Below are 22,868 nucleotides of genomic sequence, written 5' to 3'. Positions count from 1 at the left end.
CGTTCGAAAGATTCGATGGGTTAATGTAGGTGAAGCACCTGCCCCAAGACATGGTGGCTCTTACTGGTCCAAGGGAAAGACTGCCCCCGCCGCCTTGCCCCCTTGTGTTGGTTCTCTGGAACCTTCCTTTCAGTGCAAGGAAAATCTCCTGTGATGTCTGTCTGGGGCTCCAGCTACCCACCTAAATGACTAAATGTGCCACTTCACCTTTCTCCACCAGATGTCAGGCCAAAGCTGCGGAAGGAAAGTGACTCCTGGGCTCTGCGAGGTGGCAACACCTCCAGCTTGGAATGCTAGCTGCCCACAGGTCCCCAGTTTGGGGAACTGGGAGGGGCAGTGAGGGCAGGGAAGAGACATTATGGGCTCCTGCTGCCAGGTCTGGGCTGAATCCTTGCAGCTCTGGGCTCCACTGGGTGTGATGGGGCACCTCTCCTGTCCGTAAGAGCTCAGAACTGACCAGCTGGGAAAAATACAGATTCCTAGGCCCTCTCAGATCTACTTTTTTTTTGTGGGGGGGTGATGGTGGCAAGAGGGTATAGTACTTGAAAGCAATCTTTTTTCTGTTGATTGAATTAGAGGAACAATGGCCATATTTCTTTTCCTTTTTTTTTTTTTAGATTTTTATTTATTTATTTGACAGAGAGAGACATCGAGAGAGAGAACACAAGCAGGGGGAGTGGGAGAGGGAGAAGCAGGCTTCCCGCTGAGCAGGGAGCCCGATGCGGGGCTCGATCCCAGGACCCCGGGATCATGACCTGAGCCGAAGGCAGATGCCCAATGACTGAGCCACCCAGGCGCCCCAACAGTGACCATATGTCATTACAATTCCCTTCCCCTGGGGGGGTGCTACTCTTGGGGAAACAGCCACACATGTTCATCTGCCCTGTGTTCATTGGGTTAGAGCCAGCCCACCAGAGACTTGTCTGCATTCTAGCTTGTCTGAAAAATAGAAGGGGAGCCCTGTGCTTGTGAGAGTAAGACAGGGGCAGCTGGAATCCTGGAATTCTGCTCTCGAAGGACTCCAGCCTGTTGACACTGCTGACTTGCTCAGCCGAATCACTTGGGCCCCTTTCATTCCCTGCGTGAATCACGTTGTTATTTTATAGCACCTTCGGTGCTGTGTGTTTGATGTCTGTCTGTCCTACCAGACTGTAAGTACCACAAAGGCAGGAATGGTATCTACATTGCCCACCATGGTGTCTCCAGCCCCTAATGTGGTTTATTTGTTGGCTAAATGAGAAATGAAGGAACGAAGGCATTTAGGGAGACAGAATGTAGCAGGGTGCTCTGGGGGCAATGTGGACTCCTATGAAAAAGTCCTAGTTTTATAACCTAACCAGCTCTTTGACCTTGGGCGAGTTATGAAGACTCTTTGGGCCTCAATCGCCTCATCTGTAAGATGGGAAGAATATAGTGTCCGTCACACAGGATTGTGGAAAGGGGTATGGGAGACAATCCAGGTGAAGTACCCAGCACCATTGTCTGGCCTACAGTCGGTGCCGTAGAAATGTTAGCTATTCGTTCTGGTTACCTAAGGCTGTGTAGCAAACCACCCAAGACCAAGTGGCATAAGACAGCAACAGTTTTATTACGCCCATGGATTCTGTGGGTCGGGAATTTGGAAGGGACAGAGGGGTACTCTTTTCTGTTCTCTCATGTCGGCAGGGACCTCAGCTGTGACTCAAAGAGCTGGGGGTAATGTTAAATCATTGCGGGTGGGATTAGGTAGGGCTGAAGGACTCACTTCCAAGATGGCTTCTTCACTCACCCGTCTGGTGCCTGGGCTGGGGCTGCTCAGCTCACACCGCTGGTAGCTGGAAGCTTCTGTGTGGTCTTTGCAGCATGATGGTCTCAGGGTGGCTCTGGGCTATGAGAGTAAGTTTTCCAGTTATAAAGGTGAAAGCTGCATGGTCCTCTTTGCTGACTTGGTCTTAAAGTCACACGACATTGTTTCCTTCATAGTTCAGGGTAGAAGTAGGTACAAGCGCACCCATCATCAAGAGGAGGGGACACCGACCTACCTCTCAATGGGATGAGTACCACTGAATTCTTGGCTCTGTTTTCCAACTGCAACACTCTTCTTTTTATTTTAACTTTTTAAAATTTTGACATGATTTCAGACTTTCATAAAGCTGTAAAAATAGTTCAAAGAATTGGGATTACCCTTCACCGAGTTCCAAATGGTAACCTTTAACATTTGCTTTATTCCTCTCTCTATATACTTCTACATTATTTATTTCTGCTGAAATGCTGAGAGTCCATTACAGACACGATTAATACTTTATCCCTACCTACTTTTGTATGAATTTTTAAAAACAGAGACCTTCTCTCACATAGTCCTAGTTCAGCATCCAAAATTAGGAAGTTAACATTATCCATTATTTCCAATATCAGACCATATTCAGGTTCCAATTGTCAATGAATTCAATTATAAAGACACAGGATAAATGTCTTTATTGCCAAAGGAAACCCAGGTTCATGTGTGCATTCAGTTCTCACATTTCTTTAGTTTTTTAAAAAACTGGAACAGTTTCTGAGACTTGTTTTATAGTTCGCGAATTTAATTTTTAGTTAAGCAGTTAACTTTTAGAATGCCCCTCCTTTGGGTTGGTCTGATGTTGCCTCGTAATTAGATTCAGAGTCTGGGCTTTTGGCAGAAATACTTCAGAAATAATACCGTGTTCTCTTAGTGCATCCTATTAAGGGGCACATGCTGTTGATCTGACCTATTACTGATGATGTTAAAGTTGATTATTTGATGGAAATTGCTTGTTAGGTATCTCCACTGTAAAGTTACTATTTTGCCATTTATAAATAATAACTATATCATGCAAAGGTGCTCTGTGATCATGTCAAAATAAAAATGTCACCCACTGACTTGAGCATCCTTTGATTATTCTTGCCTTAATCAATTGTTATCATAATGATGATTTTATAATCCCATCATTTCTTCTTCATTTATTCATTGACTTTCCTCTGTAAAGAAGAACTTTTCCTTCTTATTTATTTATTCATGTGTATGTGTATATATATATATGTATATGTATTTGCTTGTTTACATCAGTGTGGATTCATGGATTATTATAGTCCATAAGTTGTAGTCCTTTACTATCATTATATATTTTGATGTCCAAGTGTCCCAGATTTTTCCATAAGATACCTTCGAGCTGGCTTCCAAGTCCTCTTGCTATGTCACCATCGTTTTTGAGCACTCCCTTACTTTTGGGCACAAGATGTTTTAGGTTCATCTTCGTACTTTTCCCATTTCCACCCCCGAATCAGCAGTTTCTCCAAGGAACTCTATTTCATTTAAATGGATAACAATATTTAGAAACCAATATCTAGAGGCTAATAGCTTTCTGCTATTGGAATGCCATTGCTTCTAGGCCCTTGTGTTGAACAGAGGTAAGACATAGATGTACACACACACACACACACACACACACCACACCTGTATCTATTTTCATATTGAACAATCTGTTTCTGTTAAGACCCATTAGTTCACACTGATACCTCCAGTTCCAATCCAGCATGACAGGGTATATTCTAGCCTTTCCCTATTCCATTTCTGTAACTCCTCTCTCTACCAGTGAGAAACCTGGTCCCCATGATGCCCAGTATATTTATTTGCTCAGATCTACCACATACAGAAAGTAGTTTCAGCATTGCTAACCCATGGCTCTGTGGGAAGAATAAAACTTACTAACTAGAGTTTCAATATTTGTTTAGTATACTTTTAATCTTTAGTGTAAGGACACGTTGTCCAAATACTGTCATCAAAAGTTGGTTGGGTCCCACTGTCTTTACATAAAAGGAAACTGAAGTGGGAGAGGAAGGATGACCTTGGACCAAGCCAAGAAATCTCCTTCCAGTGTCAAATTCTCTAACTAGGGCTTCCCCCGCAAAGCTCTCAGCATCTCAGCCTGGAGCTGCTGGTCTCTGTGGATACCGTCCCTTGGGACCATTTGCCACTTTGTTTCTTAACCACAATGCTCATGTGGGACCTCAGAGTATTCTATGTCAGGGCTTGGTGTGAGAGGAAATAATTTAATAACCTGGATTATTTCATTATTAGCCCAAGATCAGGAAAACATAGAAGACAAGTCTGATTGCAAATAAAATAATGTGGTCTACTTAGAGAATCATTTCTTTCTCCCTATGGTCAGGCTGCCTTGGGGACTCACCCGGCAGAGGTCGAGGAGGTGATTGTGCCATCAGGATCTTGTTTCTGATATTCAGGGTGTCCTTTATTGTCTGGGGGGAATGATCTAGTCATTAGTCTGGGATAGATATTCTCAATGGTGTTAAGGAAATATCCTCCTATTCAGTTTACTAAAAGTTTCTAAGAGGGAATGATGGTAAAGATAAACTTTTGGCAGCATTTATAGAGATGATGATTGGGTTTATTTTACTTAGCAAGCACAAGTATAGGACTTCCTAAACACCAGGCATAGGTGTAAACAATTTGACAAATGTTAATTTATTTCTCACAATAACCCCATAAAGTAGGTAATGTTAGTCTTTCCATTTTACAGTGAGAGAACTGAAGCACAGAGAAGTCAGACTGCTTGATGAAAGTCAGCAACAGAGGAAAAGCCAGGTTTCCAACCCAGGGTCTCTGGCTTCAAGCACTGCTGCTTGTCCACTAATTCTGCACTGTCCCTGCTGCGCTTGTCTTCTATCATCTGTGGATATGATAAATTACGTGAGTAGCTTTCCTGCTCTTGAGTCATCTTTGTATTCCAAATCACAATTGGTTATGGTGTTATTACTTGAAAATTTGCTTATTGATTTGCGATTTGATTTTATATCTATATTCATAAGTTTGGTTTATTGTTTTTTTTTTTTCTTTTCCTGGTACTGTGTCAAGGTTATGCTTAGCTTAATAAATTGAATTGGGAAAGTTAGCATCTATTTCAGAATTATGGAACTATTTTTATGTGGAAATGATAGTTTCTTGAAAGTTAAATGAAATTGCCTGTAAAACCTTTGGGCTCAGGGGCCTTGTAAACTACTTTTTCAATTCTCTGCCTACTCTCAGTTTTTTGCAGAGTTGTTAGTCTGCTCAGATTCTTCCTTCCTTTTTAAAGATTTATTTGTTTATTTTAAAGATTTTATTTATTTTTAGAGAGAAAGAGAGAGAGAAGCGGGGAGGGGCAGAGTGAGAGCAAGCGAGAGTCTCAAGCAGACTGTGCTGGGTGAGGGGCCGGAGGCTGGGCTGGGTTCCAGGACCTTGAGATCGGGACCTGAGCCAAAACCACGAGGCAGAGGCTTAACCGACTGCACCACCCAGGTGCCCGCTATTAATTTCTTAAGAAAAATTGGACAGTTTACATTTTTCTAGAAAACCATGTTATCAAGCTTTTCAAATTTGGCATCACAGAGTTACATGTATTATTTCTCCATGATTTAAAGTAACTTCCATATCTTTGTTTATATCCCTTCGCTGATTCCTGGTTCTCAGTATGTGTTTTCTCTTTTTCCTTGATCACATTATCTAGACATTTGTTTATTTTACTGGGTTCTCCTCTTTCTTTTCTTCTGATTAACGTATGCCTCCTTTTTATATTGATTAATGCTTTCCTCCTGCTTTTCTTAGGTTTGCTGTCATGGCAAGGAACATTTTCCCTTTCTGTTAAGGTTGAAATCAGAAAACTAAATTTTTTTTCCCCTAGAAAAATTTCATGATGTTTTATTAACAAGATTATCAACACTGTGGCAAAGGCTTCCATGATCCTCTATCAATTAATCCATTTACACATTCAGTAAAGCAAATTTATTTTTTACAAAGGGTGTGCTACTGAATGGTTACATTAAACGTCTTTAGAGATATTTGGGCTATTATAGAAGATCAGTTTGTAATTCATATCAAGCATTGCAGGTAGCAGTTTCAATTTCCTATCACCATCTGGGCTGTCAATTTCCATGTGCACACACATAGAAGAGCCCATCTTCATTTATCTTCCATTTGCAATTAAAAGCTCTCTTTAGCCTACTACTTCTCAATATGAACCAAGTCCCACTGTGCTATTTCAGAATAATGATAGCTCAGGATTTAGGGCTGTGGAGGCCGAGTCTTACATGGAAACATTTTTAATAGAGAAAAGGCAATTAAAACAACAAGGGTTTATTCAGCAATTAAGTTTTCAACTGTTGGATAGGAGCTAAGTGAGTTAGAAAAGTGGAGAAAACATCCATGTGCTTGAGAAACCCACAGTTCTGTTTACTATGCACCAGCGATGTGCAAGATGCTTTTTCATGTGACTGTGATAATCCTTATCACAGCTTCTCAGAAAAAGTAAGATCGGTATTATTGTCTCCATTTTACAGACTAGGAGCCTTGCTTGAAAGCAGTGAAATCACTTACCTTCAGACACATAACTAGTCAATAAGTAGGTTCAGTATTCAAACTGAGGTCTCTCAGAATCCAAAACCCACACCCCATCCTCTTCTTGGTGGTTTTCAAACTTCAGGAGTGCCAAAGAATATGACTAGCTTTATTTCTCATTTTCTCTGTGTGTCTGAATCTGGATACTTTCTCCTGACCGGTCCAATACCGGACTAGCTTTTCTATCACCTGTTTTATGTATTAGGCTTACACAAAGGATTTCATTTGAATAAATATTTTTTTTAATCTTAAAAATTTTTAAGATTTTATTTATTCATTTGACAGAGAGAGCACAAGCAGGGGGAGTGGCAGGCAGAGGGAGAGGGAGAAGCAGGCTCCCCACTGCTCAGGGAGCCCAATGCGGGGCTCCATCCCAGGACCCTGGGATCATGACCTGAGCCGAAGGCAGACACTTAACCAACTGAGCCACCCAGGTGCCCCTGAAGAAAGAGTCTTGTGGATGTCTTTACCTTCCGCTATTAAAAATCATTCTAACTAGAGTTCTAGTTCCGGTCAAAGTAGCATGTATTGGGTTAGTCCTTCTGCTGATAGGGGACTCTGTCTCCCCACCAGCCTGGGTAGATGCACCAGAAGCTCTGCAGGGCCCATGTAGGAAACTCAGACAGCTGATCTACCCAATGAGCTGAGCTAAGAAGTGGTGGGAGAAGCAAAATTTGGGGTGATATCGAAGACTTGCTCTCCTTCCCCATGATGCTCAGTTCTGTCCTCCCATTCCTCATATCATGGGAGCAGTACGCAAAACTGAGCTCTTATGTGTGTGGCTACCAAACTGGTGCTCTCCCAGTCTTGGAGTGATAGTCACATCAAGGTCAAAGATCAAACAGCGACCTTGAACGCCATTTCAAGGGAAGACACAAGGTTCACATCCCAATGATGGCTTGATTGAGAAGGTCTCTTTGAGGAGTTGCCTTGTTTTTTCTCATGATCAAAATGAATATAAAGACCTGCATTACTGGATTTCAGTTTCTCATTTGAAAGGACAGAGGGAGGTGCTGCAGTTCCACCAAAGGATACTCAGCCAACAAGCTGCTGATGGGTCTTCTCTGGGCTGGATCTGAAACATGAATGGCTCACTGATGCATTACACCTAGGTTGTGGACAGTCTGGGGGGGCCTTAGACTGCCCCTAGTTACAGGGGCAAGGAGAGAGAACTTTTGATGCAAGGGCTCAGTGGAAACTCCACATCAACTGAAAGCAGTCTTAAAAACCGATAGTTGGAATTTTCATCATTTGAGCTTTTGCTAAAATAAGGTAACATTTTGGATGGATCTTTAAAGGACAACTCGACAAATACAGAAAATATTCTAGACAATTTTGTTTACATTTTTTTAACTGAAAGAGACATGGAGAGAAAAAGAAATAAAATGGAGCAGCGTGTGTACCCACTATTAGCCAGTAATAATAATTATTGCTGCCGTTTATTGGTGTCTCCCTTGTACCAGAGGGTTAACATACGTATTGTCAAGCAAGCCTGATGAAGAAACGGAGACCCAGAGATATCAAGGGGCTTGCTCAATGAGGCTCAGGTTGTAGATGATAGAAGGGGATTTAAACCCAGAGCCCGAACACTTCCCATAGTGCAACACTGCTCTCACCGTAGGCATGTGGTTGTGTTCAAGACTGAATGTCAGAGATTTCTTCATTTTTATGCATTGGGTCTCCCTCGAAAGCATCTGCTGGATCTGAAAGCTGGTATCTATGAAGATAGATGCCTTCAGCATCCAGTCTGATACAAACAATTTGTATATATCCCAAACAATTTGGTCCAGAAGCTCTTAGGCGGGGCCAGGCAAGGGAGGCCTCTGCAGAGGGTGGTTGCGGACATGCAGTAGCTGGAGCACGTGTGGGGCATGAGTACAGTGAAGAGGACCTTGATACCCATGTGGTGGTGGCCTAGTGAGTGGCATCAGAGCATGTCACAGAGTATGGGAGCCCATGTGGCATAGAGGAGTGTGAGCACGAGGAATCTGAGCAAGGTCGGATGAAGCTAGTGGGCCAGCATAGGGTGTGGAAGCCCTGGCAGGGTGAAGGAGCCCTGGCCAAAGGGAGCCCTAGTGGGTGTTGGAGCCCCAGTGTGCTCAGCATGTACACAGTGGGGCAGCGCTTGAGCTGCTTCCAGCTCTTGAGGTTCCAGTACCAGACTGACTTCTGCTTTTTCTATTCTTGCTGGTTTAGTCCTCTTTGATCCGGGCACCACCCCGGCAATTTCCCAATACCCCTCTCCTACCCCTCTCCCACTGAAGCTGGGAAGTTAAGCATGAGCCTGTGGCCACCAGAGACACACACACAGAGACCACAAACACCCTGAAAAGCAGCGAGAGCAGGTCTGCTGTGAGGCCTGGGAGGCACGGCCAGGCAGTGCGTCCTGGCATCATGGTGCCAGGACAATCATTAGCTTTGTTTCATTCGAGTTGATGGGAAACAGCAGGAAATCACACTCAGACTTCCAGAGGCTTCTATTGGATATACCCCCAATCTACTTCTCCATTTATAATTACATGTATTAACAAGTTCATGGCGGTGATACATGAAGAAGCATATTATGTAATCAGATTGTCTTTGATGGTATAGTTAATGCTAATGTGATGATTATGTGTGAACATTTAAATATATGACACTCATTATCAAAAATTGATTTAAGGACCAGACACTGGTCCCCCCCACCCAGATTCTTTTATGTTCTTTGTCTCTATGTTCTTACTAATTCAATAGGATGGCATGAGTCTAACTCATTCTTTAATGAAAGGACCTGGCTGACATTCTGTTAGCTGTGACGGCCAGTTGTCCTCAATTCTTCTCTGGCATCATTGGGACAAAAGCTGACCCACAAGTCCTTCTCTAGTACACACCCTGCTCCTGCCCTTGGGAACTGAAATAAATAAAAAATAGAAACTTAGGGGGCAGCCTCTGGCCTGAGGCAAGAGGAGGCTTGAGTCTGGGGTCTACCTCTAAATATCCGTGTGACCCCGCACAAAACCACTTAACTCCTCCAGGATTCACTTGTAATGTGGGTCGATAAAATGTCAGCCCCTAGAGGACAGGTTACCTAAATTCTGGTGTATGCAATAAAGTACCATGCAGCTCTTAGAGAGACTGAGGCAGGTAGATCTCTGTGTTTTGGCAGGCCCAAGCTCTGTTGCTTGAAAAAAAAGACTTCATATACACTATGATGTTATTTTTTTTTAAATATTGAGAAAAAGTATCTGGAGGAATATGCGCCAAGCCATTATTGATATTTAACTGTGACAGGTGAGATTATAGAGGATTTTTGCTTCTTAGAAAAAATATTTCTGTAATATTTTGAACATTTTATAATACGCAAATATTTTGTTTTTAGGCAGGGGGAGAAAGGTAAATAAAAATTTACAAATAAAATAGAGGAAAATCCAGACATCATCTATGTTCCCTTCATGCTCCAAATAACACTTCTATTTTTTTTAAAGATTTATTTTATTTATTTGAGAGAGAGCGAGCGAGCAAGCAAGTGAGCTTGGGGGGAGGGGTAGAGGGAAAGAATCTCAAGCAGACTCCCTGCTGAGCGTGGAGCTTGATGCGGGGCTCGACCTCATGACCCTGAGATCATGACCTGAGCTGAAATCAAGTTGCTCAACTGACTGAGCCACCCAGGTGCCCCCAAATAACACTCTTCTAAGGCCATTGTCCTTTCTGCAGCCCTACACCATCATGGAAATTGGGGACAAACTGGGTCTTTGAGAGCCTTTGAGAACTTTGTTAATTGCAGTACAAAATCAGGACTGGAGCAACAGGAATTAAGTCCCTGTGTATGGTCTGCATAAAACATACACGAACAATGCATTACCCTATGGGTAACTGTAGGACAGGAGGTTTATTGAGACACTCATTCAAATGCTATCCTTGTGGCTCATAAGAATGAGTGGTGTTTTCCTCCTTCTGTCCTGAGCAGGCACTGAACCATTCCCGTGCAGGGCTCTCCTGACTTAACTGCTTTGGTGTTTCAGAGTCAAAATGGCACCTGCCAGGCACATGGAAGGTAAATCCCCAACCCATCTTGGCTTTGTTTGGGGATGTAGGTCCTTGGAGAAGCTGAGGGAGGTTGCAGAAGTGGCTCAGGCCAGAAGATGCCCTTGGGGTCCCCCAGGACTTGGAAGGGAATGGATTTGTATATGTGTGTGGGGGGGTATGGTCCACAAACGTGGACCTGGGTCCTACTGACTTGCTACAGCCAGATGGGGGGATGGCTGTGGACTGTTCTAGAGAGATTACTAAACTCAAGGTCTGGGGTGCTGAGGGAGAGGGAATCTCTAGCTGACCCCTCACTCAGTGCAGTGGGTGCTGTGGAGAACCTCTGCTTACCCAGGCAGTGGGGCTGAAGACCAGCCCCATGGGAGCATCGCTTAACAGAAAGAACAATGGTGGGGCGCCTGGATGGCTCAGTTGGTTGTCTGCCTTTGCTCAGGTCATGATCCCAGGGTCCTGGGATTGAGTCTTGGGTCAAGCTCCCTGCTCAGTGGGGAGTCTGCTTCTCCCTCTCCCTACCCCCTGCTTGTGCTTCCTCTCTCTCACTCTCACAAATAAATAAATAAAATCTTCAAAAAAAAAAAAAAAAAAAGAAGGAACAATGGTAATAGGGCAACCCCTGTACACTAAAGATGGCCCTTGCCCACCTTTTTTTGGGCACCACGTAACTCCCAGGTTGTCATATGACCCTCCTAAACCTCTGCTTTCAAAACATGATTGAGATGGAATTTCTAGTCATGTAGACATGAGGGGGCTGAGAGCCAGATCTAATTTAATTAAAATTTTTTTTCCCTAAAGAAAGCAACATGGCCCTTTTCTTTTTGTCATCTGAGGACTGTGGAGCAAATTTACAGCCATTGCCTGTTCCTGAGCTCCTCTGCAAACACTTGGCCCTGTCCTAGGCACTTCCTGAGTGTTTCTCATGCTGGATTTTAGCAGGTGCTCACATGTGGTGGGATAGGAGTCTTGTTGTTACTACCTGTCCCAAGTAGGTCACTGCACATGACACGTGAAATTGGCAATCACGCTGTGGGGTACTCCTATATGCCGAACATCAACAACTGGTACTGTAGCCCTTCCTGGGCAAATGTTTGGAAAGGGACCATGAAGCATCAAAGTTACAAATGGCTCAAAGAGGGCAGCCAGCGTGTTGTCCCACGGCTCATACTGTAGCTGTGGTGTTCCTATCATCTGAGTCCTCCCTGCTGTCCTCCCTCTTAACCACTGGTCCCTGCAGTGCGAGGACTGCATCTTGTTACTTTGGGCTTGGTCTGGCATTTGGCTCATATTGGGCACTTGGTAAATGCTAAACAGAGTGAAGTGGCTCGTGGATGGTCTTCTGTGAGCATCTCCTGTGAGCACAAATCTATCGCTGAATTAATAAACAGTATGGTGAGTCCCTGCCGTGTGTCTGGGACTGCAGGGATGTCTGCATCATCTCGCCCACCTGGAACTGGCACGGGTGCCTCACCTTGGCCCCTGATGTTGTCAGCAGCAAGTCCTCGACTCTCCCAGGAGTGTGAAAGGGAAGGGACCAAGGAAGATGGAGCCTGACACCCAGTTCTCTTTCTGCATGCCTTTCTTATGCCAAATGAAAAGGAAATTTAGATTTCAGTGAAGATTCCCAGCCCCTGCCTGCCACCACCCACCCACACTCAGATGAGTAGATATACGTTCCAGCTGCAGAACCTGGGAGGGCTCAAGGACTTTCCATTGAGGATGAACACCACAAGGGGGAAAGCTTTGAACACGATTGTACTGAAAGCCACTTGTTCAGATGCCTAATTCCCTCCTTAGTAGATCACGGTTTTCATCAGGCGGTCTTTCATGGTACATGAGTCAGGTGGCAGGTCCAGACCTTGAACGAGCTGAGTGGGATCATTTTGCTGCCATGTCATCCCTGTGATCCAGCTTTGCAGGTCAAGGCACTGTGATGTCCTAGGCAAAGCACCCAGGAGGACCTTAGCCTGCTGTGTGGGCTCTGACTGTTGCCCTGCATCGGGGCTTCCAGGGAAGATGTGTCCTGTTGGACCAGGACCTGCGGGGTGGGAAGCTAGGAGCAGAGGAGTGGGGTGGGCTAAGGGCATACTGGGAGATGGTTGTGGAGAGTCCAGATGCAGGAACGACTCAGACACCAAAGGGTGAGATGGGACAGGGAGATGGCAATCAGGAGCCAGACATGTTAAGTAGCTGGACTGGACAGGACCAGAATCCTACCAGCTAACACTTAACTGTGTGCCGGGCACTGTGCTAATTATAGAGCTTTATATGGATTGTCTCATTTCAGCCTCAGCAATCCTGTGATGTAGGTGCCATTAGCGTCTCCTTCTAAAGACGAGGGAACTGAGCCCAGAGAGGTTAAGTAACTTGTGCAATGTCACAGAGTCTGTCTGCTGGGGTTTGTACCTAATTTGATTACAGAGCCTAAATAAATAACCTCCATAATATATTGTCTTCATGGGGGGGAGCACACACCGGAGACAAAATGTTCTAGACACTGGGGCAGTCGGGTTCTGATAGGAAATCATTTATACCCTTCTAGCTGAAAAAGTTGACACCAGCCTTTTAGCCTGTGTCTAGCTTTAGGTTATAGAGGAAGGATTTAGTGATATTTATTACATGCCAAGCCTTTTCACATTTATTATTATCTCATTTAATCACAGCAATTCCGTAGGGTTTATTCCTCCTCATTATAGATGAATAAACTGAGGTTTAGGGAAGCTAGGTAACATGTCCAAGGTCATACAGCTAATAAGCAGCAGAGTTAAGGCTCATGCCGAAATTTGCATCCCAAGCTCAAGCTCTTTTACTATAACATCATTTCTTCAAGAGGATGCTGACTAACCCTAGTCTCAGAGTTCCCCAGTGAAGAATGGCATCCACGGCAAGTACATTTGAGAAGTGTTGCAGGTGCACTTTTATGTATTAAAAGCTCTGAGAAGTCCTGCAGTACCTAAAGCTGTTTTACATTGTTTAACTTTGAATTGCTCATTCTTGAGCACAAGACTCTTCCTTCCCCACCCCCGCCCCCATGAAACACACTTTGAGAAATGTCACAGTATATATAAGGGTCCCCGAGAGGGTAAGGAGGCAGAGTTTACTTTAGAAAGATTTCTTTCTTTCATCATCCTGAGTTCTAGCTCTGGCCTAGAAAATAAGAATGGTCAAGAGCAGCTATTGCAATTTTAAACGTACATGCCTTTTGATAAAAATAATAGTATATGTGCAAGGAAATATGTATGAAGTTCATTGCGTTGTTGTTTGAATCGGAAGAAGTTGGCGACAACCTAAATATCCACTTACTGGAACAGGAAAAGAAAGCATGGTATACCTACACCATGCAATGCCATGCAGCAGCTAAAAAGAATGAGCTAGCTCTGTATGAGTTAATGTGGATAAGTCCCAAGCCATATTGTTGAATAAAAGAGCTGAGATGCAAAACAATATATTTAACATGATACCACATATGTGAAATTAAGAGAAACGTTACATTTTTTTATATAGACCTACACGTGTGTTAGTGCATAAAATAGGGATGGGGAGGAGACACAAATTAATAACAGTTTTCAACTCTGCTGTTCGTGGGAAATCAGTTGGGACTGAGGGCATGTATCAGTTAGAACAGCATAGGTCAGACCAGTGGTTCTCAAAGTGTGGTCTCCGGACCAGCAGCCTCAGCATCACCTGACCACTTGTTAGGAATACAAATGCCCGGGCTCTACCCTAGACCTATGAATCAGGAACTCTGAGGGTGGAGCCTAGCAATCTATGTTTTAACAAGCCCTCCAGGTGATCCTCATGCATGTTCAAGTTTGAGAATCACTTGGTGAGATGATCCAGTGCCAGGGCACCCTCCTCCAGCCTGTAGCCATGCCACTCAAAACATACGGTCTCCATAGTTGCTGAGCTCGAGGAAGACAGTGTGGCTTACTTCTGCTTACAGTCCTTTGGCCAGAACTAGTCACATGAGCCGGCCTAACTGCCAGGCATGCTGGGAAATGCAGTAGGCCACATAGGATGGATGGTGGTCAAAGGAGACTACAGTCTCATTTATTGAGCTTATTTATTTTTTACAAGCAGTACATATTCATGTATTACCTTTGTAATTAAAAAAAAAATCCAAGGTTGATGAAAAAGTAAAGCCTGCCTGTGGTATGTGTGTGTTGGGAGTTGTGTGCGTGGGAGGTTTGGGAAGGGAAGGGAAGGCATGTCTCAGAGCAAAGAAACAATAAGGATCTTGGATTCTTCTGCTTTCAATGTATTACCTCATTTAAATTGCACCACAATCCTCTCAGATGGGTACTATTATAAGCCCCATTTTATGAAGGCAGATTCTGAGTCCTAAAGAGTTTCCAGGACTTGTCTGGGTCTCGCAGAGGGTAAGGGAAGCACTGAGAATTGAACCCGGGCTTTCACATTAGAAAGTGACACTCCATGGTAACGTGTTTAAGGGCTTCATGGCCATGTGGGTGTTCTTACATTGCAAATGGAAGACTGTTACTTGAGAATGAAATCACCGGCATGTATATATCAAGGGGAGAAGAGCAAGGCTTCCTTCCAGCTTCTGCCCTCACCCCTGCCCACTCTCAGATGGCTCACAGCCTCCGTATGTGGTCACATCCCCAGCACAATGCACATCCAGCTCCCAAGCCATTCACAAATGATGTAGATTTCACTGCAGGTTTCAGAGGCATGGGAGCAGGGACTATTGCTCAGCACACAGGCAGCCTTCTTTAAAATTCTCTACAAAGTTTCCACCCTTTCACTCAGACTTCTCTTTTTCCCTCCACAAACTCTTGAATTCCCCCCGTGACTTGCCTCCCGCCTCCAGCCTCACTGCATCTCTGACATCATTCAGTGAGCAAAACAAATGCCTGGCAAGTCTAAACCTCTTCACTGGAGGAATGCTGCGTACAGTTCTCACTACATCTAAAAAACACCCAGTGGACTTTGCATCCGCTCAAAGCCAAGGGCATGCTTAGCACAGATAGCTAAGACAGCTGCTGGCCAGGTCATCCTGAGAAAATGATAATTAGTTTAACGATGCCCTGCTCGTGGTTGACAAGTGGGGGTGGGGGATGAGGAAGAAAGTCTCACGGGGGAAAATATGCATATTTTCTAAAGAGACGAGGCGAACAGACCCAGTGTACGGGAATCCAGTGACCACAGTCAAGGCATTCCAGAGCGTGTATTCTCAGTGGAGAGACAACCTCAACTCATGAATGTTTGGGGAATAAAAGAAGTCAAATTCCAACCAATCATCCCCCTTCTGACCTAAGCTCTTTCGACTGACATGAGGGATGGAGCATCACAAAATCCCTTCTTTCTTCCTTTGTGCAGAAATGGGGTGGGGGGCCTTTCTCTGGCCAGGTCATACTGCGAGCGGGAAACCAGGAGCGACTGGAGAGTGGTGGATGAAAGTGCAGGCGTTTGCCACTATTTCCCGGAGGGGGCATCTGTTTGCAATCACCCCTGATGCCAGCAAAGCCTGCTGTGCTTGCCCATGCTCTTGTGTGACGGTGCTGGGGAGTGGTGACATGGGGGCTGGCCTCTCTCCGGCTGGCAGGTGTCTTTCACCTTGAACGTCCAACTGCGGGCAACTTCCAGCCTCTGACAGCCGCATACCGGCGCAGGAAGCCTAGGACGTCAGTGCTGTCATGGCACGGCTGACACAGTGCTGAAAATCACTTCCTCTTCTTCCCTGGCCCCTACCCAGGCCGGAAGCGGTCCTTTCTTATCTGAATCCACCCACCACCCCCATCTCTCCCAAGGCTTGCTGTGCCGTTGCATCTCAACCTCTGCCGCTTAGAAACCCTGACCTCCAGGGGGCAGCAGACGGCTGTGGCAAGTGGAAAACGTCTGAGGATAGCTGGTTGCCTTTAAAAATTGTACAAATTTTGCATTCTACTGGATGATACATATGCGTTTGTTTTAATTTAAAATATCTTCAAAACTGTTACAATTTTTCCTTCCAAGTCTTTGACTGGAATAAATTCTCCAGAAAATGTACCATGTTTCTCTTGGGGTTTTGCACACCCCTAGCCCTCCACTGAGCACACGTGGGTGCAGAGGCAGGCTGATGCCCTAAACTGTTGGCCTGTCATTCAAGGCCTTCTCAAGTGTTCTTGAGCAGCCCCATTTCCAACATTTTTCCCCCAGGAGACCCCAGTCGGTATGTGCCCTGATTTTTGAGGCAGCCTGTGAAGCAGAGAGCTTGTCTGTCCACCGTCCACCCTCAGAGTCCACACAGAACCTTGCGCAGAGTGGGTGATCCCTTGAGGGTGTGTGCCTCCAGCCACCCCTCTCTCAGGACCTCGGAACCTCCAGGATGCCATACTTGGGATGGCCAGTAGATGGCACCAAGTTTTCTACCAGAGCTGTCCAACAGGTTTGTGGTTGAGTCTGGATTGATGGAGGGAAAACAGACAGGCTTCCTCAGGCCGCATTGCCCTAGTCTCCGTCTCAGCCCTGCCCTTCTCAGGGTGCCCATTCAGCCTTCAGGGAGAGGAGCAAGTAAGAATGAAGAAAGCTAGGAGGGGTTATCTTTCCATGTATTCTGCTTATTTGGGGACGTCAGGATGCTGGCTGATTCAGGTTTCCAGGAGAATCTCAGGGTTCCCCTTGTGTCTCAGAGAGGCTCCAGGGAACATAGAGAAGGAGGTTCAACACCAGGCAATGGAAGAAATTTTTCTGTTAAGCAATAGGGTACTTTATCAGAGGAATATGGAACCCGAAGTTAAGAAATGATAATATATTGAAGTCAGGGCCACCATCACCACCACCATCATCATCACCATCATCATCACCACCACCATCATCGCCACCACCATTATCATCACTACCACCATCATCATCATCAACACCACCATCATCATCACCACCACCATCACCACCACCACCACCATCACCACCACCACCACCATCATCACCACCACAACCACCATCACCACCACCACCACCACCATCACCACCACCACCACCATCATCACCACCACAACCACCATCACCACCATCATCACCACCACCATCATCATCACCACCATCACCATCACCACCATCACCACCATCATCACCACCACCATCATCATCACCACCATCACCATCATCATCACCATCAGCAGCATCATCACCACCACCATCACCACCACCACCATCATCACCACCACCACCATCATCACCACCACCACCATCACCACCACCACCACCATCATCACCACCACCACCACCATCATCACCACCACAACCACCATCACCACCATCATCATCACCACCACCATCATCACCACCACCATCATCATCACCATCACCATCATCATTACCATCAGCAGCATCATCACCACCACCACCATCATCACCACCACCATCATCACCACCACCATCATCACCACCACCACCATCATCACCACCACCACCATCACCACCACCACCATCACCACCACCATCATCACCACCACAACCATCACCACCATCATCACCACCATCATCATCACCACCACCATCATCACCACCACCATCATCATCACCACCATCACCATCATCATCACCATCAGCAGCAGCATCACCACCACCACCATCACCACCACCACCACCATCACCACCACCACCACCATCATCATCACCACCACCATCATCACCACCACCATCATCACCACCATCACCATCATCATCACCATCAGCAGCAGCATCACCACCACCACCATCACCACCACCACCACCATCACCACCACCACCACCATCATCATCACCACGACCATCATCACCACCATCATCCTCACCACCACAACCACCATCACCATCATCATCAACACCATCATCATCACTACCATAGGCATCCTCCCTCTCCACCGTGTTTTAGAGCTTTGAAGACTGGAGAATACCTTACATGTGTTACATAGTTTCTATCACTTAATCTTTGCCAGAGACACTTCCTAGAGTTTGATAACACACAGGGAGCTTGAAGAGATGATCTGGTAGGAGACCTGAGTCTTCTGTGTACATAGTATGCTTGTCCCTTTTCATGTTTCCTTTTTTTTGGGGAGGCCCCCAGCAGACCAGAAGAAGGGTGACTGTGGGTGCCCCTAATGTGAGAAGAAAAGGCCCATTGTGCTTTGGAAGGAGAGGGAGAGCAGCTAACAGGGGAGAAAGACCACATGTATCCTTCCCTTCCCACTCCTCCCGCCCCACCTAGGCTCCATATGGATAGCAACAGGTGACTTGAACTTAAAGAATGGATGGTTTTGCTCCTCCTGGGCACTGCGTACATGACTGATCATTAGCAAGACCTTTGATGTTTACTCCCAAGGTCTTCCATTTGATATTTCTGGTAGGATAACAGGACTGCACAAAGACTTCAACACACAAAGCCACTCAAATGCTCATAATGGTGGCAAAGGACACAGAAGAGGGTCACTATAGCTTCTCCTAAGACATCACAGAAGGCCTGCTACAGCCAGGCTTCCAGAAAGATCCCACACAAGGAGGATTTTATCTGAATATTAGTAGAAAATGAATGCCAGGCCCCTTATTGCTGAGAGACCCAAGATGTTCCTACAGGCCACACCCGCCCTCAAGCCTATGAACATTCCAAATGGGGAAATATCTCAGGCTCAGCAGAGAAGCTCTGCACGCCTTGTTTGGAAGGCCATCTTTCTCAAGGGAAAACTTGTAGAACGGAGATTTTTTTTTTCATACCATCTGCTGGTGTGGGTAGCTAGAGGCCTGTCTTTATTTAATGTCATGCCTGTATGTCGGTGTAAACACAGCTGCATCCGCACAGCCCTGTGTGACTCTGCTGTGAGTGTGCCCACGGGACAGGTACAGTTCAGGGAGGAAGAAAGACAATATATGTCTGTTACGCCAGTTTTATGCATGTAATATCGCAGGCAAATATAGACACCTGGACGTTATCAAACCAAAATGAAAAACTCATCGGAAAAAATGACAGTATTTGCACAGATTGCCTATAAATCTTCAATAGCTAATTCTCCTTGGGCATCACATCAAATGTTCACTTTCCTCTTAATGTCTCATTAGGAAGGAAATTTATTGCCCAACTATTGAACTATGTCAATTTTTCAAAAATATTGTGTGAATATTTCCAGGAACCTCATGCCTGATTTTATATTAGCTTTATTGCCACTGAACAGGAAGAGGCTTGGTCTTTCCAAGGATGAAATGACACTAATCATGAAATTAAAGGAGATAGCATGTACTCGGTTGGAAGCGACAGCAGTTTCCCATAAATGTATCAGCCCCGGCTCCCTTTGATAAGTTAGAATGATGTCACTCCAGCCAGGCCCAGGGCACATCCACTTCCCCTACTTCCCCCACCCCCAGCACTCTCTTCCCCAATCTAAATGTGGATCCAAAGAGAAGTCTTCAGAGGAACCAGATTCTTATGATGGGGTGTGTTTCCCAGCTGTGCTTGTTTGCCTGCCATGGTGGGAAAAGCTTGCGAAGGTCCAGGAAGGAAAGGAAAAACGTTAAACAAAAATCAATGGATTGCATATGGTGCCCGTTAAAACTAATAAATAGGCAGAAGATGAAGGGCCGGGCTTACACATGTGAACTTGTCTCTGCAAGGGCCCTGGCATCCAGAGGAAGCGGGAGTGGCTGCTTCCTGTTCCTGTGGCCCAGCCTTGGACCACACCCATGGGGGCAAGAGCTTCACTGAGCAACTGGGAGAGAGAGAAGGGGAGGAGGTGCAGGGAGGAGGAGGAGGAAGCAGGGAAACTTGAGGTTTTGCCTGGCCCTAGTCCCCATCTTCTCTGCAGGCTCTTCAGAGAGGAGAATGCCTCAGCCAGGGGACCTCCAATCAAGCAAGAGGGAAATATTTGAGTGGTTGCAAACACTTTGGAAAACCAGGGGAACATGGAAGGTGAGATTCTAGAACACTGAAATCCAAGCCTCTACTCATAGCTGGAAATGAGATTGGCCATGTTTGGCCAACTAATTGGGACTAATACATATCCCCACATATGGCTTTTTCCCCCTGTTCTATCATGTGGAAGATATATATATATATATAAAATCTCCATATATTTTTATATATCCTAATATATCTTATATATACGTATGTGCATGTATGTATCTGCAAGGTTTCTATCATGTAATCTATCTATCATCTATCTATCTGAGACCCACAATACTCACATAGAACCAGAATGGGGGAGAATCGCTTCATGATGACCTAGAGAATGGGGCATGGAATCACTAGACATGAGCCTCACTTTCCCTCCTAGCTCTTTGATTTATGATTTGGTCTTTAATTAAGGATTCCTTTGAAAAAGGCCTTTTCCCCTTAAAAAATCATTTGTCTCTATCAATATGCTGCTAATAGTGATTTTCAATTGTTCAATACATAGTCCAGTATCTGCTTGGCCAAAGACCCTGAGAAGTGCAAGAAAAGGGTTCCCACACAAGTAACTAGTATTTGAATGAATAGATGTAGGATACTATTTTGAAACTATAATTTGAAACTGAATATATGTTTTCATGTTTATATATGTGTGTGCTTATACATGTGCTTGTAATCATGCTTTCTAATTTTTAAAAACATGATTAGTTTGTTTAATGCAGCAAAGACTAAAAAGGCTCAAAATATGACTGCCCAGATAATCCCAAAGATCTTTCTAAGAAATAAAAGTTACATATGCCCATGAAAGTATTAAAAGGTGTGCTTTTCACACATCTGAAACATATACACCCAAACCCAAATTTGGACTTCTGGCAAAAACCCCCAAATTTGCTTCAAATTAAAAACCCCAGTGCAGCTGTTTGCTGGGGCTGCGGTAACAAAATACTACAAATGGGGAAGCATAAGACAAGAGAGGTTTACTCTCTCACAGTTCTGGAAGCCCAAATCCAGCAGCAAGGCGTCGGCAGGGATGTGCTCACTTTCAGAGCTGCTTCTGGTGGTGGCTGAAAATCCTTGCCTTGACCCCAGTCTATGCCTTCATTGGCACATTGCGCTCTCCCTTTGTGTCTCCTCCTTGTGAGGACACTAGTCATATTGGATTAAAATCCACCCTACTGTGTCGCCTGGGTGGCTCAGTCAGTTAAGCGTCTGACTTTCAGCTCAGGTCGTGGTCTTGGGGTCCTGGGATCGAGCCCTCCGTTGGGCTCCCCACTCAGCGGGGAGTCTGCTTCTCTCCCTCCCTCTGCCTGCGGCTCCCCCTGCTTGTGCTATCTCTCTCAAATGGATAAATAAAATCTTAAAAAAAAAGCCAAATCCACCCTCCTCCAGTATGACCTCCTCTTAACTTACACCTTAATTACAGCTGCAAAGACCTATTTCCAAATAAGGGCCCATTCCCAGGTATCACAGGTGAGGACACAGGCATAATTTTGGGGAGACACAATTGAACCCGTAATGGTTAAGAATGCTCCTTTTCCCTCTAAGGGTCATGTTAGATTGCATGAGTAGAATTACTTAACATTTTATTGTTTCAGAATAACCAGCTGGAGAAAAGCAGCCCGACGTGCGTCCTTGCGGTTTTCTTCCCTACGTGCTCAGGTAAACGTAATACGTAAAATTGGGGGGATCTTTAAAACCACTCTCTCCAACATTGTCCCTCCTATCTTCTAAATGAACTTGGGCCTGAGGACTGCAAATGGTATTTTTCGCCACATGATGACAGATGCCACAACCGGCATCATTTTGTCAGAATGCTATTTGGGTCAACACACTTGCAGCTACTTTCTGGATCAGGCCAAGGCAACTCCTGCTGCTGTCTACACCGGGGGAAAAGTGTGCAAAGGTAATTTGAGGGCTTTTTTCCCCACATGAATCTGTCTTGGAGAGAGCAGTGGGCTATTTGTTTGAACTACAACGTACACCTTGAAACTGTTCACGTCTCTTCATTTCACCAGCTCCAATTGCCATCGCTCAGATTTGTCCATTCTTCTTTTTTTCTCTGAGATTTATTTTATTTATTTGAGAGAGAGAGAGAGCGCGGTGGGGAGGGGCAGAAGGAGAGGGAGAGAAGAGGAACACAAGCAGACTCCGTGCTGAGTGTGGAACCGTACATGGGGCTTGATCTCATGACCTTGAGATCAGACCTGAGCTGAAACCAAGAGTCAGACACTCAACCGACGGTGCCACACAGGCGCCCCTGTCCATTCTTCACATGCGCTCAGATTGATCCCTTAAAAGCCTCAATCAAATCATGTCATTTCTCATTTAAATTTGCTATGATTCTTTTCTCCTTCCTTTGCATTTAAATGAAATCTGTAAGGCGTGGCCTACCTGACTCTTCTCAACATTTGTAAGGACATCTTGGAATCTGGCCAATTCTTTTGTCCTGACTTGGGTTATGTACCTGACCCTATGTCCAGGGCAGACGTGACCCTCTGATAACCAGATTTCTCGAGTAGGGAAGGGGTCAGTGCCATCCAGATCGCATGCATTCCCTCAGGGGATTACTGGGGCCTTAATGAAGATCAGTGAGCCCTTGCTGGA

At 45.2% G+C, this 22,868-nt stretch overlaps 1 long non-coding RNA gene across 1 annotated transcript in view; it reads left to right on the top strand.

The window, feature by feature from the left end:
- LOC113923482 overlaps positions 1-21,925 on the top strand; it is a 33,785-nt gene extending 11,860 nt beyond the window's left edge. Inside the window, exons 2-3 of the long non-coding RNA XR_003520340.1 lie at positions 4,536-4,705; positions 21,860-21,925. This is a non-coding gene — a long non-coding RNA (uncharacterized LOC113923482). The remainder of the gene's footprint in view (positions 1-4,535; positions 4,706-21,859) is intronic.
- Positions 21,926-22,868: the final 943 nt, after the last annotated feature.

The sequence above is a fragment of the Zalophus californianus genome, chromosome 15 (assembly GCF_009762305.2).
Source record: "Zalophus californianus isolate mZalCal1 chromosome 15, mZalCal1.pri.v2, whole genome shotgun sequence".
Taxonomy (NCBI): Eukaryota; Metazoa; Chordata; class Mammalia; order Carnivora; family Otariidae; genus Zalophus; species Zalophus californianus.
Note: the sequence above shows the minus strand (reverse complement) of the source record. Positions and strands in the feature narration are given on the sequence as shown.